At 34.1% G+C, this 20,684-nt stretch overlaps 1 protein-coding gene across 1 annotated transcript in view; it reads left to right on the top strand.

The window, feature by feature from the left end:
- The window catches only part of LOC131683770 (U1 small nuclear ribonucleoprotein A), a 592,476-nt gene that overhangs the window by 113,666 nt on the left and 458,126 nt on the right, over positions 1-20,684 (top strand). The window lies entirely within an intron of this gene.

Here is a 20,684-nt window from a genome sequence, read left to right on the forward strand (position 1 = left end):
TTTGGATTCAGGAACTCGTCCATTTTTTAATTCCGTGCAATAGAACCGGAATAATGGATCTCGTTTTTGGTAATCCGGGTTTTCCGGAGTAATGTTCTAGTACTAGGATATGATTTGTAAATTTTAATAATGTACTAGCAATATGAGTATCAAAACTCTTCAAATTGTCTCGGAAGTCTGTTTTTTATTGTTACGGGACCCTATGGCAATTTGAAAAATGAAATTGGAATGGAATGGCCACTCACGGCCCCACGGGAACCTGCTCCGGAATGTCCGTTCCGGGGTCAAATCACCAAATGGTTCCAAAACCACGAGATACAGCCTACTGATGCAATTCCAAGAACTTTGATACCCATATTGCTAGCATTCCATTGAAGTTCGCAAATAGTACCCCAGCACTGGAACCTGCTTCCGGAAACCCGGATTCTCGGGAACCGAATGAATTAACCCGATTCATTTTTACCAAGTCCAAAAGTGGATGAGTTCCTGAATCCAAAACGGCCAAAAGTATCGAAATCGGTTGGATATTATCTTAGTTATGGGCATTTTAGTTTTGTGGGTACCCGGGTACCCACGTCGGCCTGTTACGTAGTAAAAAAAATCAGGAGCCCCTCCTCACTCCCACCCTTACTATATCAACAATATTATTAACCCAAAAGCTTGACTTAGTGAAGTTCTAAGATGTCACAAAGTTTCAATTTCCAGCTATGGATAAAACATAGGAATTTAATTAATTGAAACTTAAAAAGGTACCCGGGTACCGCGTCGGACACACAACGGTTAAGAACCAGTTTTTCGAACCTTTTGTTCGAGAGGTTGAGAGTGGGGTAAAACGGGCTATAAATTATTTAGTCCGAAAAATTAGGTCGGAAATTCTAAATCTATCTAACTCTGGTTTAACTTGATAAAATCTAATTCTGTTTAGTTTTTCTGGTAGAGTTTTGAGCGATATTGTAAATAGTACTTTTACTTTTTCGATATGTAATCCATGCATTGTAAAGCATTCATATTATATCTTGAGAAAAAATGCCAATTTAAAAAACGTTTCAGCTCTTTGCAACAACTTAGTTCAGGGTATTTTTGTATGGGTGAATTTTAGAGTAAATCAGGTATCAGGTTTCCGTACCAACGAATTTTTCTTTCAAAATTCTTTCAATTTTAGATTCCTCAGACAATTCTTCCCTAGTTTGATGTATTATAATATTTTGGGGAAAAAATCCGGGATTTAGCACGTTTGAAAAACACATCAGTGTACGTTGTCTAGAGCGACATTTAATCAAAACAATATTTGAATAAAAAATTGGTTGGTGAGGATGCTCGAGTAAAAATATATTTTAAAAATAAGAAGTTTCTAAAAAAATGGTAAATTTCACGAATTCAAGGATACCCAAGAGTTATTTTTTGTTTGTTTTATACAGATTTTAACCAAAGTGTCTTCGGCTCTTTTTTGGGGTTTGAAAAATGTCCTAAGAAAAATTTCCAATTTCTGCGGGAATCGAACCCAGGTGAGCTATGTACCAACTGCGTTATGCCCGTCCCTCCCAATAAGTTGTAACCACAAGCTTAAAATCTTAAGTTTGTATTAAAATCATGTATATAAACCTCTTGTTTCGAAGAATTATACCGCTTCCAAAATTATCATTTTTTCAAGATAAAATGTGAATGTTCTTCAATGTACCGATTACGATTAACGAAAAAGTGTTCTGTTTAAGAGCAGGTTCGCATTCGAATGACCGAAAAGTAAGCAAAATTTGAATTTTTGTGGGCCAATTAAAAACATAGAAGGAAACAGTTTTAAGATTCAAAAAGCTTATATTTTCGTCTTCATTTACAATTTTTTCAAGACGAAAAAAATAAAATGGCGCCCGTAGTGACGTTCTGTCTAAGGAATTCCAAAACTGCGTACAGCCTGCTGCTTCAAGATCGATTTGAAACACAAAACGTATAATAAAGCCTCGAAATAGACTAAATTTATTGAACAGGTAAAAAACATTAAATTTGGGGGGGGCGGGCATAGCGTAGTTGGTAAATCGATTACCTTGTGCGCAGCTTTCCTGGGTTCGATTACCAACCCCGCACATAAAGTTAAAGATTTTTCCAAAGAGATTTCTCTAGCGCGAAAAGAGGCAAATGACTCTAAGGTTAAAATCTCTATAATCATTAAAAATATCTTAAATTTGACATAAAGGTGCGATCTTAAACTTTTGAATCATATTTTAGCCTTTCGTCCACTTTAAGGCTACACTAAAAATAGTGAATATACAGAATTTGCAGATTTTATAGGTCATTCCTCCAATGAATAAGGTTTTCTTCCGACAGGTCAAAAGATGAAGACTTGAAATTGAACCGTTTTCAAATGAGATTTGACGCAATTTTGAAAAATCATGTTTTGAGAACACTTTCGATAAATTATCCGTGGTAGAATTTCAATATTTTGTAACAATTACGGGATTTCGACATCGCTGATTACAAATTTGATGTCAGTTTTTCTAAATTCAAATTGGCCGATCCAATATGGTGGACCCTTACTAAAAAGGCAGCTAAGATCGATAAAAAATTGTAATTTATGATCACGAATTTGAGTTAATATGCATCCAAATAAAAAAAATAAAAATGGCGATTCCAATGTGGCGGACTAAAATGTGACAAACAATTTTGACCAAAATTTTTCATTTTTAACCGTTTACTGTGTTTTTATAACTGTTTTACATTTCTTATAAAAGAAATGTATAGAATTCGCTCAAACTTTCAAGATTTTTTCCGAGGCCCGGAGGGCCGAGTCTTATATACCAATCGACTCAGCTCGATGATTTGGGACAATGTCTGTGTGTGTGTGTGTGTGTCTGTGTGTGTGTGTGTGTATGTAACGGACAAATTCTCATTCGTGTTTCTCAGCAATGGCTGAACCGATCTTATCCAAACCAATTTTAAATGAAAGAACTAAAAAACAGTATGAACGCTATTAATTTGTTTTTGATTCTGATGTTTAGTTTCCAAGATATGAATGTTTGAATGCGTAAAAATGGCGTTCTTTGCAGTTTTTTTTAAATTATCTGCCGAAATTGACATAATAGATTAACAATTTATATGTTTTTAGACAGCTTTAACGAATACCTTTCGAACAAGCTATAGATTGTTGAAATCGGACTATTATCAAAAGAGATATTTAACATTAAATGCGGACGAAAGATTTTTATCATTTCCCATTGCCAGAAATATGACCAAAAACATGTAATCTATTATTAACGCCAAAACGGCTTATTTTAGGTCAATAGTATCTTCGGAGAATTTAATAGAGGCAATATGCCCTTTCTTTTGGTATTATGCTTTTGCTGATTAATCCCCCTATGAGTGAGATATTTTCACAAATTTTCTTGGAAGTGATTATATCGAAAAGTCTTCAGCAAATTTGTAGCTCTTACTTTTGCGAATAACTTTACTAAAGACTTTAAATATCTATTTTGAATACTTTAAAAGTTATGGTTTGTTGTTTGTTGATTACTCTTTGTCGCCTATTTATTGTTCAATATAGTAATAATCCATTGAAATAAGCTAAACATTATTTCGATAAAACGAATTTTGCATTTCATTTTACTATCTACAACAACTAGAAATAATCACCGAACACTTCCAAGTTGTCTGGAAGGAAATTGATAACTTATCAGTACAAAAATGTTCATTTGTACGAACCTTCTGACTGCAATTTTTCTAACTTATAACCATCGGATCGATCTGAAACATATCGGAAAATGAAAAGCGAAATAAATAACTCCAAGCAACGGCGTAGTCAAGAGAAGGTTTTGGGGTTTAACACCATACAACCCCCCCCCTCCCTCCCACCACACCCAAAGAAAAAAATTGGATTTAAGTTGAAAATTTATTGATGCAGGCTGATTTAATTCAATATTACAATAACAATTATCTGATCCGTAGATTGATAACCTGTTGTTGTAAACATCATGAGGACTTTTGATAAATTGTCGGAATGGGGTCCTGATATGTAACTGATCTATTGGTCTTGATTTCACAGTTGTCTAATAGCATCAATATCAAATTCCTGCCTGAAAACATTCCAATAGAAAATTCCAGAGTTCTGTAATCAATCATTATCCTCAGATTTATTTTCAAATTGAGCTCGTTTTTGTAGAAATGTACTGTAATAAGGGTCTTTATTTAATAGGAAGCGAAGTTAAAATTGATTTAATGTCTATGAAACATAGAACTGCTCACCAAAAAAATGCATAACTTTCAACATTTGCTAAAAATGTTTTTGCCTTTCTCATTCACTCTAAAATTCGTCAATCTAATCCCGACCCGGAGAGCCGTGTGTCATATGCCAATCGACTGAGTTCGTCGAGATCGGAAAATGTCTGTGTGTGTATGTATGTGTGTGCGTATGTGTGTATGTGGAAAAAATGTGACCTCTGTTTCTCAGAGATGGCTGAACCGATTTGCACAAAGTTAGTCTCAAATGAAAGGTACAACCTTCCCATCGGCTGCTATTGAATTTGTTTATTGATTGGACTTCCGGTTCCGGAGTTACGAGTTGAAGAGTGCAATCACACAGCAAATTCCCATATAAACTGAAATGAAAAATTTTCAAAATCAAATTTGTATTTTTGATGCCAAATGCATGAAACATTGAGATGTTTGACAAAAATTGACTTCTTTGGACTTTGGTACATTTTTGCCTTTCTCATATAGAAAGGTTATGCAATCACTCCAAAAATCGTCAATTATACCGGCCCGGAGGGAGTATGCAGTGAGGGGTTGCTACTTTAAAATTAAAACTAGTTTAAAATTTCTTAACAAGTTGAAAATTTTCGGCAGGACCTGGACCTCCCGGATCTTTCTCCATGAACCGCCGCTGGTTTCAAGCGATGTTTCAGTATCACATAGTATCTCAAGATCCATTGTATGTATGTGCAAATCGTACTGAACATGTAATATTCATTTCCACCATTGTATTGAACATAACCAGCCATGGAATCGTAGTCTGGACAAATGAGACAAGCACAATTGCACCACTAGGTGGATTAAAACAGGTTTTTATTTTGGGAATTCGTCGAGTTGAGACGAAAACGTAATATGATTAATAACGAGGATAACACTTTCCGAATGTAGAGAGAAATTTATGAAAAATGACGATTTCCATTCGATTCTAGCAGTTCCTGATCGATTTTGATGAGCATTTAATTTTTGTTATATGACCAATTATATGTATAGGTCAAATGTTTAAAAACAGTAATTTAAGGTCAAGATAACATCATTTTTAACCCGCGTATTTCGAAGGTTTAGTATCTTCGATGAGTTTCACAAACGTTAAACAGTGCATCATTTGATAAAATAATTTTGACGGTATATCGTCCAAGAAGTATGTATGGTGAATTTTCTCAGGTTAATATTCATGACTACAATAAAGTCTCAACAAATTCGCTAAAGACACGAACTCTGTTACTATTTTCTGAAAAATTAATTCTGCATAATTTTAAAACTTCAAAAATTACGTTTTCGGAATTATGCCGTTTGGACAGTATGATCGATTTTCACCAAACCCCCACCAAACTGAATCCCTGGCTACGCCGCTGACTTCAAGTAAGTAGAAACAAAGTCGTTCTACACTCGTTCACAAGAAACTTCTTCGAATGCTGAATATCTATTATAACACATTGAAACCCCGATTTTATCAGCCAAATATGAACATATGTTTGATGGGCTTTAGCAGACGAACAAGACTGAATTGGAGTAAATCCTTTCTTGAGCATGTTTTCCTTATCATGAAGATATGCGAAATATGCGAAAATAAAAAGTTCATCATAATCAGAAATAGTTATCAGACTACATCAAGGGACGAGAAGAATATTTTAACAGCTTCAGTTTATTATAAAGAAAAAAATGCCCGATTTAGTCAATGTCCCCATTTTGTCAGCCCAAAATACACCATGAGATTGATAAAAATGGGTCTTTATTGTATGTATTATTCGCTGTTTTCACATTAATAGGTACAATTCATTTTTGGAGATTTTTTCATTGCATCGAACTACAACAATTTTTAGGTAGTTTTCAAGGGGTTATTTTATAGACTTCTTTTAAAATTTGGCGAACCTTTTCCAATTCGTATACCAATTAATTGGTATACTTAAGGGTTTATATGTTGCAGATAGAGAAAATACTTAAATTTTCAGCTTTTTTTGTCCACAATATTACGAAAGTTTATTACACAATTTTTCCTAATAAGTTTGTGAAAATTATAAACTATTTGAAATTTTTTAATAGCTCAATTTTTTATTTAACGTGATTTTTTAATATATAGTGACCATCACTTCACAACGTAGTCTATTTTTCATGGCTTGCGGTGAGCACGATCTCTCGAATTGCTGAACTGAAAATTATGGAATAGAAATTAATTTTTAGTATTCTTTACAGACCCGCTGGTGCCCTAAAACGATTTCGCTAGATTTTCAGAGCACTGTGCACCCAGTGCATTAACGCAAGTGACGGAAGGTTATCGAAAAGTTTCGTGAAAATGAAAATTCCAGTAATGATGATGATTTTCCCAAACGGTTCGTTTTCGTGAGGTTTTTATTTGTTCTTTGGCATTAGGATTAGCGATAATAATTCAAATCAAGGATACTACTGGGAAGTCACCTTTAGAAAAAGTCGATGTTGAAGTAAAATTTGAAACTATGCACGCATGCACTTCAGAGATAGCGTGATATAAGGAGCTGCGATTTCATTTCAACTCTTTTTTGTGAAAAGGGCCATACTTACAAATGTAAACATAGGGCGTTTTTCATACATGCCAATTAGGGCTTTGAAACGCAACAAATTAACCTAAAAATTTTGATTCTACGATATTGCTTTCTTAAACTACAGCAAAAAATACAACGGGCGAAACTGTATTTTTGTTTGTTTATTTAAAGTTTCGCCCGCGATACTTCAATGCTGATAGGTGAGACCGAAAAAGTAAACAATCGCCAAAGGGGCGATACTATCGTTTTGTCAATTTCTATAGCAAAAACAAATTTTAATTTAATAATTTCTAATACTTTAAGAAGTTTTGGGTTTCGATCACTGAATCATGCAATCTAGGATGTAAAAAACATAATAGTTCTTAAATAGGAAATAAAACCAAGTCTGGAAATATTCACTGTTGATTTTCTTTGAATGGTATCACTGCTAGTATCGCCCTTTTCAAGAAAAAGCGTTGATTTCTTAGTTCTCAGTCGCGTTGGAAATTTGAGTAAAGTATAAACTTCAAATCGATTCAACAAAAAAAAATTCGATTTATTTGGCTCAATACAATATATAACCCCTTTAGGAAAATTCAGTTTTCCCACCACAATATAGATATTTTATTAACAGAGCATTAACAATAATTCGTTGGTATGTCTATTTTATGGGCCATTTTTTCACTTTCCCATTGATTTGGTTTGAGATTTCTAGCACTGATGTTGTCCTATGCTGATTTGAGCGATTCTCTGAGTTCTGCCACTATCCCATGTAGTATGTGTAATCAAAAACATCGCGAAGCATCAAGTTCTAAATGTTCTCAAACGATATAATATCCGAAGAGTGATAAGAGTTATAAGAAATGTCTCATCACACTGTTAGGTGGATTAAACACGTTTTTATAACTCACGATTAGTCTGCGATGCCTCCACAGATCATGCCGTGAAATACGTTCTCGAGACCTGTACGCATGTACAGCGCAACGCGAAGCTTTCTGGTTTCTACCTGTAGTTCGCGTCTCAAACCGAAAGCGTATTATGACGGCCAGGACGCCGCTTCGAACAATGGCCTGTTGAAATTTTTTGATGCGCTGATCGAAAAACCCGTTTAAGGGGTTATATACAAAGTTTGAACTCAAAAAATCAAAAAAAAATTGAATGTTCTAAAAGTACATACTTTTGAAAATATCTGTGTAAAATTTCATCCATATCGGAGCATTAGATTTTAAATTACAGCCGTTTGCAACGCGCTGGTTCCACGCATGAAGTTGACACAAAACTTTAAACGCAATTATCTCGAAATGAAGTTTTTTCAAAAGTACCGTTGCGGTGACCGTGATATCTCAAAAACTATTTATCCGATTTTCATAATTATTTTTTTGATTTGTTTGTATTTATATTCTCGTGTACTTGAACGGTTCCTTTTTTATCAAAAAAATTTGGATTCTTTGCAATGAATTTTTGTTTAAAATTTTGAACACCAAAAAACTCAATTTTTTAGTCAACGTGTTTTTTTGTACGAAAAAATTTTTTTCTTGGAAAACCGATCCATTCAAGTAGACCACAATTTATTTTTCTTCAATAATCTTTTTAAGTTTTTGATTTCTGTTGAGTGGTTCGGCTTGGAGAGCGTTCACCGCAAACCTCCGCCAAAAATCACGCTTCGGGGGATGGGCCATAACTCCGACAACCTTGAATTTTTTTTTAATTCAACTTTCTATCTTCTATCTTCGATAGTACTACCAACGAACTGTCTTCCGGTTTTTTAAATAATTTTTTATAAAGCGCTTTTAAAAAATCATGGATTTAGCTCACTTTTTCGCCGCAACTTTGTATATAACCCCTTAAGAAAATAATTTTATTGGAACCTTGATTTTTATATACCACATTTTATGTAGTCTGATCAGTCGAGATGTGTATCTGGTTGCGTAAAGACGTGTTGTCTCAGTCGGGAAACTGCATATCGCTCTTCGACAGTGTGCAAAAGTCGTTCTAAAAGTTTCACTCAGTTATGTGATTTGCTAGTGATATTGTTCATTGAACATATAATTCTTTATGAATAATGGTTGCATTAAATATCCGATAGCAAACTTTCGGAGAAAATTTGTGATGCCTGAAAAAAGCCACTCTTGTTTATGTGTGGAAGTGTGCCTCGTCATTAATCGATGATTAAAATGAGAAGAAACGAACATGGCGAGAATAAAACAATACGTGATGGTAGTTGTGAATCGGTAGTGTGGGGAGTTTTAAAAAATCTACACATGAAAATTGTGCAATTGTATAGGACTGTCGTAGAGTGCATAACTATATGGATTATACGACCTTGATTGAATGATGACTTCAAATGGATTCTGACAAAATGGGTGAGAGAGTTCTAATTATTCTTTATTCATTATTTATATATAATATAAGGCCACGGCCGGGCAGGTGTTGGGGTTTTCTGTTATAAAACGCACGCCTCCTGTCTAGCTTTCGAAAACATCTCTCCGTGTCACGCACACCACTTCGCCTTCAATATTATTTGCCCGATTAGATTATTGTATATATTCTTATTGGAATTCAAGTTGTGTTCTGCTGATCACTTTGGAGTACACAGTGTGTGTTGCGTGAGAAAGAAGAGAAGAACTTTGAAATTTTATGGTGTTGGCTGGTTGCTTCATCTTCTTGAATAATGCTAACAAACATTTTCTATAACTCTATTAGCTTGAACATCAGCCAGCAAATCCCGCACGAATGTTGAATGTTGAGAGACAGGGCGATACATGCACAGTCATGGAGACTATACCAGGATGCCGCTTGCATCAATACATACTGGTATAGTCTCTGTGATTGTGTGTGTTGCCTTGTCTTTCACGGCACATGATGGGGCATTATATGAAGCTGTTTAGTTTCAATTTGTTGACAGATCGGAGAACTTCTTTAGATGGGTTCGGAACAAAGTCTCTCTTAGCACGGTCCTGGCTTGCGTCCAGATGGTTAGTGATGGTGAGCAGAAGACCTATAAAACGTGGTATTGATGACGTAGACGATACCAAACGCTGAAGAAACTGTTACGCATACGTGCACAGAGGCAGTTTTCGTTTTTAAGCATGCTAGAATAATATATAATAGGTATATATAACAATATATATTAAGATTTTGGGCGCACACAATTTCGGTTTGGCACGACTCGCGTTGAAATCTTGTAGGCATACTTGCAGAGAAGTAATTTTGTGCTCTCCGATATCATCAACATCGAATGTTCCAGAAAGGTATTGCGGTGTAGATGTGTTGTATTTTCGTAACGGTGTTTAATCCAATATATCAATGAATTCACAGTAATTAATACATTTTTATTCATTGATTGTAGAGGTTATTTTGGTTTTGTTCCCTGTAGTTAATGTTATGTTTGTTAGTTCCATATTGATCGTCAAATTGCATGGTTTACATCGTGCACACCATGGTTGTTGTACCTGTATAATATGATTGTATACATTATATTAAGTTTATTCATTAATTCGTTATTTTTTTTATGACGCCAAATTGAATGCAATAAATATACTATATAAGAATGAGAACTGGTAGGGGCTGAAACCATTAGGGTGTCATACGATTGGACAAGGCAATGAAGTATCGCATTGTCACAGTATCAGATTGTCGTATACAGTCGTGATTCGCTGGTTGGACACTCTTTAACTGGGCCGCTTTTTAGTTGGGCCTCTGCTAGTTGGACCATTGTCCAACTAAAAAGCATCTGAACGCCAAAATCTCATGCCAAATTTACTTTGACAATCTATCTACCAATCTGTCTTCTTTGGAGAGTTTTTGACATTTGTAAGTTGGTCCAACTAGCGAATCAAATTCGTTAGTTGGACAGAGGCTGTGGCCCAACCAGAGAATCACGACCGTAACATATTACCCAACTATGTTTCTACCATATCATGTCACAATCATAGTACAATATAATGTCAAATTATGTATTTAATAATATTATCGTGTCGTACTACTATATTACATTAGCATATAAGAGTATCATATCTTTTATCATATATTACACTATAATACTATCATATCCTTGTATCATTGTATAAGACTATCATATTATAGTACTATTGTATCCATCATATTATAGTATTATTGTATTATCAAATAATATTAACATATTACCATAGCAAAAGATAAATTTACAGTGTCACATCATTTTTCCATAAAATCATATTTTCCTATTATATCACAATTCATTTATCGCATTTCGTACAATCTTTTTACTCGATATTTATTTCAGTATGTGCGTCTATTCATCAATTCTAGTATTTATATTGAACTTAATATATTATTCACATTTATTCATCATGCCCAGCAGTCTTCTTTAATTTTGTAAGCAAACTAGTCTTATCAACGTGATTTTCGTAATATTGCTTATATCAACTGCAGGCACATGGAATTTCATCGGTTACATTACATAATTAGTTAAAATAATTCCTTTCAGGTTGCAGACCATTATACACAATGGATATTCTATACAAGATTGTTCAGTCTTATCAACTTATTATGCTAAATGGAATGCACTAAATACACTATATGTAAAAAACGATTGAAAACTGGGAGGGGATGGGAGCACCTGGGTATCATACGAATTTGGGACTGGACGAAGGAACGTGGATAGCCAGCCCGAGTCATTCGAAGGAAACTTCTTTCCTTCAAAAGGTCTTATATGAGTTTGACGCACCCTTCTCAAAACAAACCATCAGGTGGGTAAAGCAGGTATAGCGAAATCTTTTATCCTTTGACTGGATGTTATTGCTGGAAGGGATTCTTTTTCCCCACGGGATGCGCGTAAGTGTCTCTGCTTACGGGCTCGCAACACCTTTTGACTTCCATTCAGTAACAGTAATAATATGAAGGTTTCATGATAAACTATTTCGGAGCTACCGTAAGTCTACCCGCATTCACTGGAAAAACCTTGAGCTGATGGTGGCTTCATATCACATCACATCACATCACCACATTTTATGTAGTCTGATAATCAATTCCTTGTTTACAAATGTATTCAGTTCACTTAAGTGACTTAAGTGAAATAGTTCAGAACGGTCACACATTATATATTCTTTTGGAAAACATATGTACTTTTTGAATTTTACGGTCTTCTTACCCCCCCCCCCCCCTTAGGTCAAGGGATTTAAAAATGACGTTTTTTTTTAAATTTTTGCTGATATGGATGCGCATGGTGATTAGCGCAAACAACAAGTGAATCAAACGTAAACAAAAACTTTATATAGAGGTTTAAAGTAGTTTTATTTAATTATTTTGTTGTTATTGATCTAACTAATCAGTAGAAAAAGATCTCTTACATAAATTGCTTTCTACTAATAGGAAAGGTTGGATAACATTGTATTGCAAAAATAATCCTATTTTCAAAAACTTTTGACATTGACAGTGAGGTTTGAGGTTGAGGTTGGAAAACTGCTTCAAAGTTGGTAAACCTTCAAAGTTGATCATTTTGAAATTTTATAATCTTGGCAGTTAAGAAAGTTTTCGAAAATTTGTCCCATTTTAAAAGTTTACATTTTTCGATTTCATTGATATATTATACAATAAAATAATATATTGTTGCTGTTGTGCTATCTTATGACAAACGCCATTTTGGTGTAAACTGAGTTAGATATGCCACGTCACCTATCTAAAAAATGTCTACAAAGTGGCGTTTTCTGAATTTTGACATTCTGCTTGGTTATTGAGATATAGCGAGAAACGTGCTGAGAAATTTTCAATTTTTTGCTTCAAATGACTGTGTCTGGGGATTGGTTTAAGTTATCTTGATGCATAATATGTTTTTATGTGTAAAACGATCTGAGAAACACAATGGCAAAATCATTTTCAAAACAAAAATAGACAAATACAGTAGGATTCCGTTTTTGGCAACAATTTTATTTTTTTCAGTTGCCAAAACCGGAACCGTGCCAAAAACCTTATTTTTGAAGTTTAGATTTTCAATTTACGATTTCAAAAATGTTTCAAGGATTTTTAATCATATGTGTTAGCGGAATATATTTTACTCGGGTTCCCATTGTGAAATGAAGGAAGATGAAATGAAATGTCATTATGGTTATTGGTTACGTATAGGAGAAAGAAGAAGTTAGTAATGTAAGAAAGATAGCATTGAAAGGTTTACACGTGAATTTCTAAATTGAAATTAAATTAAGGTTTGAATATTAATACTATGTTGAATTTCAGATCTTAAATTGGAATTGTTGTCAATAGAGTTGTTGTCGATAGGAAAGAGAATTTGGAGACTTAAATGTAGGGATATAAAATTGAAACCAGAATGAAATAATAAAATTTACTCCTTACAGCTTTGAGCTGACTCAATTGTTAAATCTGAGTTTGCTATCCAGGACTCCGAAAGACTATTGGCAACAATATGTGAAATGAAAGAAAAATATAAGAAAATTCAATTTTATTCATGTTTTTATCAAATTCAGACGTCGTATGGTGGGGCAGAATGCTACTTTCGACGCTCAAAACCTCGTATATATCGTGGAGGATTGGTGTCTTTAGAAAAATATCTTAGATGAAAATGATAATTATTTTGACAATTTAGGTTTTGATCTAGATAAGTAGAAACTGATCTAGATTAGTTCTATCTTTTGACAGAGGTGTTCTATCAAAAAACTTTCCTCGACAAAGTTGTTCGTTTGATATTTTTAACGTATGTACTGAAGACAGTTATACTTTATAACTTATGTAAATGGCACTACATGACATTTAAAAAAAATACTCGAGAAAATGAATTTTAACATTTTTTTATGAAAAATAATAAATGTTTTATTTCTACATCTTCGAAAAAAGTTTCAAAGTGTGTTATCATGACATTCGCTCCTGGGATTGTTATCTTTTCTTTCGTGAATATTAATGAACAACTTTGTTTAAAAAACGTGTTTAATCCACCTAACAGTGTGATGAGACATTTCTTATAACTCTTATCACTCTTCGGATATTATATCGTTTGAGAACATTTAGAACTTGATGCTTCGCGATGTTTTTGATTACACATACTACATGGGATAGTGGCAGAACTCAGAGAATCGCTCAAATCAGCATAGGACAACATCAGTGCTAGAAATCTCAAACCAAATCAATGGGAAAGTGAAAAAATGGCCCATAAAATAGACATACCAACGAATTATTGTTAATGCTCTGTTAATAAAATATCTATATTGTGGTGGGAAAACTGAATTTTCCTAAAGGGGTTATATATTGTATTGAGCCAAATAAATCGAATTTTTTTTTGTTGAATCGATTTGAAGTTTATACTTTACTCAAATTTCCAACGCGACTGAGAACTAAGAAATCAACGCTTTTTCTTGAAAAGGGCGATACTAGCAGTGATACCATTCAAAGAAAATCAACAGTGAATATTTCCAGACTTGGTTTTATTTCCTATTTAAGAACTATTATGTTTTTTACATCCTAGATTGCATGATTCAGTGATCGAAACCCAAAACTTCTTAAAGTATTAGAAATTATTAAATTAAAATTTGTTTTTGCTATAGAAATTGACAAAACGATAGTATCGCCCCTTTGGCGATTGTTTACTTTTTCGGTCTCACCTATCAGCATTGAAGTATCGCGGGCGAAACTTTAAATAAACAAACAAAAATACAGTTTCGCCCGTTGTATTTTTTGCTGTAGTTTAAGAAAGCAATATCGTAGAATCAAAATTTTTAGGTTAGTTTGTTGCGTTTCAAAGCCCTAATTGGCATGTATGAAAAAAGCCCTATGTTTACATTTGTAAGTATGGCCCTTTTCACAAAAAAGAGTTGAAATGAAATCGCAGCTCCTGATATCACGCTATCTCTGAAGTGCATGCGTGCATAGTTTCAAATTTTACTTCAACATCGACTTTTTCTAAAGGTGACTTCCCAGTAGTATCCTTGATTTGAATTATTATCGCTAATCCTAATGCCAAAGAACAAATAAAAACCTCACGAAAACGAACCGTTTGGGAAAATCATCATCATTACTGGAATTTTCATTTTCACGAAACTTTTCGATAACCTTCCGTCACTTGCGTTAATGCACTGGGTGCACAGTGCTCTGAAAATCTAGCGAAATCGTTTTAGGGCACCAGCGGGTCTGTAAAGAATACTAAAAATTAATTTCTATTCCATAATTTTCAGTTCAGCAATTCGAGAGATCGTGCTCACCGCAAGCCATGAAAAATAGACTACGTTGTGAAGTGATGGTCACTATATATTAAAAAATCACGTTAAATAAAAAATTGAGCTATTAAAAAATTTCAAATAGTTTATAATTTTCACAAACTTATTAGGAAAAATTGTGTAATAAACTTTCGTAATATTGTGGACAAAAAAAGCTGAAAATTTAAGTATTTTCTCTATCTGCAACATATAAACCCTTAAGTATACCAATTAATTGGTATACGAATTGGAAAAGGTTCGCCAAATTTTAAAAGAAGTCTATAAAATAACCCCTTGAAAACTACCTAAAAATTGTTGTAGTTCGATGCAATGAAAAAATCTCCAAAAATGAATTGTACCTATTAATGTGAAAACAGCGAATAATACATACAATAAAGACCCATTTTTATCAATCTCATGGTGTATTTTGGGCTGACAAAATGGGGACATTGACTAAATCGGGCATTTTTTTCTTTATAATAAACTGAAGCTGTTAAAATATTCTTCTCGTCCCTTGATGTAGTCTGATAACTATTTCTGATTATGATGAACTTTTTATTTTCGCATATTTCGCATATCTTCATGATAAGGAAAACATGCTCAAGAAAGGATTTACTCCAATTCAGTGTTGTTCGTCTGCTAAAGCCCATCAAACATATGTTCATATTTGGCTGATAAAATCGGGGTTTCAATGTGTTATAATAGATATTCAGCATTCGAAGAAGTTTCTTGTGAACGAGTGTAGAACGACTTTGTTTCTACTTACTTGAAGTCAGCGGCGTAGCCAGGGATTCAGTTTGGTGGGGGTTTGGTGAAAATCGATCATACTGTCCAAACGGCATAATTCCGAAAACGTAATTTTTGAAGTTTTAAAATTATGCAGAATTAATTTTTCAGAAAATAGTAACAGAGTTCGTGTCTTTAGCGAATTTGTTGAGACTTTATTGTAGTCATGAATATTAACCTGAGAAAATTCACCATACATACTTCTTGGACGATATACCGTCAAAATTATTTTATCAAATGATGCGCTGTTTAACGTTTGTGAAACTCATCGAAGATACTAAACCTTCGAAATACGCGGGTTAAAAATGATGTTATCTTGACCTTAAATTACTGTTTTTAAACATTTGACCTATACATATATTTGGTCATATAACAAAAATTAAATGCTCATCAAAATCGATCAGGAACTGCTAGAATCGAATGGAAATCGTCATTTTTCATAAATTTCTCTCTACATTCGGAAAGTGTTATCCTCGTTATTAATCATATTACGTTTTCGTCTCAACTCGACGAATTCCCAAAATAAAAACCTGTTTTAATCCACCTAGTGGTGCAATTGTGCTTGTCTCATTTGTCCAGACTACGATTCCATGGCTGGTTATGTTCAATACAATGGTGGAAATGAATATTACATGTTCAGTACGATTTGCACATACATACAATGGATCTTGAGATACTATGTGATACTGAAACATCGCTTGAAACCAGCGGCGGTTCATGGAGAAAGATCCGGGAGGTCCAGGTCCTGCCGAAAATTTTCAACTTGTTAAGAAATTTTAAACTAGTTTTAATTTTAAAGTAGCAACCCCTCACTGCATACTCCCTCCGGGCCGGTATAATTGACGATTTTTGGAGTGATTGCATAACCTTTCTATATGAGAAAGGCAAAAATGTACCAAAGTCCAAAGAAGTCAATTTTTGTCAAACATCTCAATGTTTCATGCATTTGGCATCAAAAATACAAATTTGATTTTGAAAATTTTTCATTTCAGTTTATATGGGAATTTGCTGTGTGATTGCACTCTTCAACTCGTAACTCCGGAACCGGAAGTCCAATCAATAAAAAATTCAATAGCAGCCGATGGGAAGGTTGTACCTTTCATTTGAGACTAACTTTGTGCAAATCGGTTCAGCCATCTCTGAGAAACAGAGGTCACATTTTTTCCACATACACACATACGCACACACAGACATTTTCCGATCTCGACGAACTCAGTCGATTGGCATATGACACACGGCTCTCCGGGTCGGGATTAGATTGACGAATTTTAGAGTGAATGAGAAAGGCAAAAACATTTTTAGCAAATGTTGAAAGTTATGCATTTTTTGGTGAGCAGTTCTATGTTTCATAGACATTAAATCAATTTTAACTTCGCTTCCTATTAAATAAAGACCCTTATTACAGTACATTTCTACAAAAACGAGCTCAATTTGAAAATAAATCTGAGGATAATGATTGATTACAGAACTCTGGAATTTTCTATTGGAATGTTTTCAGGCAGGAATTTGATATTGATGCTATTAGACAACTGTGAAATCAAGACCAATAGATCAGTTACATATCAGGACCCCATTCCGACAATTTATCAAAAGTCCTCATGATGTTTACAACAACAGGTTATCAATCTACGGATCAGATAATTGTTATTGTAATATTGAATTAAATCAGCCTGCATCAATAAATTTTCAACTTAAATCCAATTTTTTTCTTTGGGTGTGGTGGGAGGGAGGGGGGGGGTTGTATGGTGTTAAACCCCAAAACCTTCTCTTGACTACGCCGTTGCTTGGAGTTATTTATTTCACTTTTCATTTTCCGATATGTTTCAGATCGATCCGATGGTTATAAGTTAGAAAAATTGCAGTCAGAAGGTTCGTACAAATGAACATTTTTGTACTGATAAGTTATCAATTTCCTTCCAGACAACTTGGAAGTGTTCGGTGATTATTTCTAGTTGTTGTAGATAGTAAAATGAAATGCAAAATTCGTTTTATCGAAATAATGTTTAGCTTATTTCAATGGATTATTACTATATTGAACAATAGGCGACAAAGAGTAATCAACAAACAACAAGCCATAACTTTTAAAGTATTCAAAATAGATATTTAAAGTCTTTAGTAAAGTTATTCGCAAAAGTAAGAGCTACAAATTTGCTGAAGACTTTTCGATATAATCACTTCCAAGAAAATTTGTGAAAATATCTCACTCATAGGGGGATTAATCAGCAAAAGCATAATACCAAAAGAAAGGGCATATTGCCTCTATTAAATTCTCCGAAGATACTATTGACCTAAAATAAGCCGTTTTGGCGTTAATAATAGATTACATGTTTTTGGTCATATTTCTGGCAATGGGAAATGATAAAAATCTTTCGTCCGCATTTAATGTTAAATATCTCTTTTGATAATAGTCCGATTTCAACAATCTATAGCTTGTTCGAAAGGTATTCGTTAAAGCTGTCTAAAAACATATAAATTGTTAATCTATTATGTCAATTTCGGCAGATAATTTAAAAAAAACTGCAAAGAACGCCATTTTTACGCATTCAAACATTCATATCTTGGAAACTAAACATCAGAATCAAAAACAAATTAATAGCGTTCATACTGTTTTTTAGTTCTTTCATTTAAAATTGGTTTGGATAAGATCGGTTCAGCCATTGCTGAGAAACACGAATGAGAATTTGTCCGTTACATACACACACACACAGACACACACACACAGACATTGTCCCAAATCATCGAGCTGAGTCGATTGGTATATAAGACTCGGCCCTCCGGGCCTCGGAAAAAATCTTGAAAGTTTGAGCGAATTCTATACATTTCTTTTATAAGAAATGTAAAACATAGCTCTTTTAAAAAATAAATAAATTTTGTCCTCTATAACTACCAATCGTCGATCTTTCAGATGGCATTGATTGATTGAAAATCAAATTGCAATGTTTGAAGATAGGTTTGAAGAAAACCTGTAAAAATCACTTGCAACTATCCAAACAAAAGGGATTAAAACATCAGTGCTGCGGTGAAAATGTGCTCCAATAAAAGTTCAAAAATCTCCAGAACAATGCATTGCAGAAATTAATACATCAAAAGATAATATAAACAACCCTATTTTTCAAGAGCCACGCTACCTTAAATCTTAAAACGAATAATAACAAATGAACCATTATAGATAGCCTTGTTTATTCAGCAAACTTGCTTCAACTCATTTGTGTTATTAAATTGTAGGGCATTCCGCAGGAAAACAGTCGATACTTTGAATACCTCAACCACAAGGACCACTCTAATTCCATTCATTTGAAAAACTCGTCAAAAAAACTAACAAATTAGCCAAAGACATTATAAAGCAAACCAAACTATTTGGGGGACATCAGTTTTGTATTCCTAAATACGGCTTTGGGAAGCAGCATGGTCAGCTTTCGATATGTACTGAAAATTTAGTGCCAAGTTTTGTGTTGACGTCGTAATAATACAAAGATAAAGAGGCTCGCAATGTTACTAAGGTTCTATTGAAAATTTTCTCCAGAACTAGTCTTATTAGGCAGTGTAGCGCATTCCTCTGTACTTGACTCTTAAAGGACACAGGCTCTGGGTCTTACTATAAAAATTAATTCCGGCACACTAGTTACACTGCTACCAGTTGTAACATACTTAAAAAATACATTTCTATACTTATTGTGATCATTAAATACAACACGTATAGTGTAAAATATAGTTAACCCTTAAATGCATAACACTGTTTTAAAAGAACATTCGAAAAGCATTTTAAAATTATCACAGTAATGTATTGAAACTATGAGACAATTTTAACATAATTTGGAGAAAAAAATATTATTCCCTTTAAGGGTTAATATGACTCCCATGTTTTTAAATAAAGTGAAATGTGATGTCAATTGATACAAAAAAATATCTATTGCACATTTTTAAATGACTTATTATGTACAACAAGAATGTTGCCAAAAACGGAACCCGTTTGTTGCCAAAATCGGAGTGTGCCAAAATGGGAGCATGCCAAAAACGGAATCTTACTGTAGTAAGAAAAACGCAATTTAAATTTTAAATTGGAAATATAGCATATTTGGCAACACTGTAACCAAAAACAACTATTTTATAGGTTTGAACAATGTTCCACATTGTTTCTTTTTGTTTGTAGTCTGGAATGACATATGTTAGACTACTTCTGTTTCTGAATTTTCAATAATTAATGAAACTCTTACTAATTTTTAGCGTTTCCAAAAAATTAACTATTTTCAACAACCCATTAAATTTCTGGCTACTCCACTTGTGAACTACTATTTATCTTCGCCAAATCCCATCGATGCTAATAAACCCCTGATTAGTCGCATCAAACAATACCTGCCCCAGTCCACTGGACTTTTAATAATTTATTTTCGGACCGAATCGAAATCGTTTATAATACTGGTCATGGCACGGAACTTGGTTATGCATTGTCCCGTTGTGACCCAGATACCAAGGGTGCGAACAAATAAAATGAAAGTTGTCGTGAAATGGTTTGGAGCAGGTAAATGAGATGGCTTCCTGCATAAAACGCTTGCAGGAAGCTATCTTATTTTCCTGCTCGAGACTACACGTAGCAGTTTCGTGTCTACGTACCCGCTCGGGTAGTTGAAAGAGATGGAGTAGTCACCTAGCCGGATCTGACGTGCAAACTTCTGATAAAGTATGAGATAGGCTGTATCGAGGACCTCTCACTGCAACAGGTTAAGATTTTGGATTGCAAGCAATTGCATTCATCAAGAGCCGGTGGAATTAAAACTACTCACTCTCTATCAGACTGGCTTGGAGTACGCTTCATCTGTAATTATGTCCTCCTGTACAACCTGTTCACCTGTTTTTACCGCGTCAAGCACTGCGTCAATTACAAACAGTTGGATCAGACGGCCACCTATTCTGGTAATAAGAAAAGGCTCGGCCAATACGGGGCTCTCCGGAATGATTTTTGCGGTAAGAGTACTGAAAGGTGTATTTA

This window comes from Topomyia yanbarensis, chromosome 2 (genome assembly GCF_030247195.1).
Source record: "Topomyia yanbarensis strain Yona2022 chromosome 2, ASM3024719v1, whole genome shotgun sequence".
In the NCBI taxonomy this organism is placed as follows: domain Eukaryota; kingdom Metazoa; phylum Arthropoda; class Insecta; order Diptera; family Culicidae; genus Topomyia; species Topomyia yanbarensis.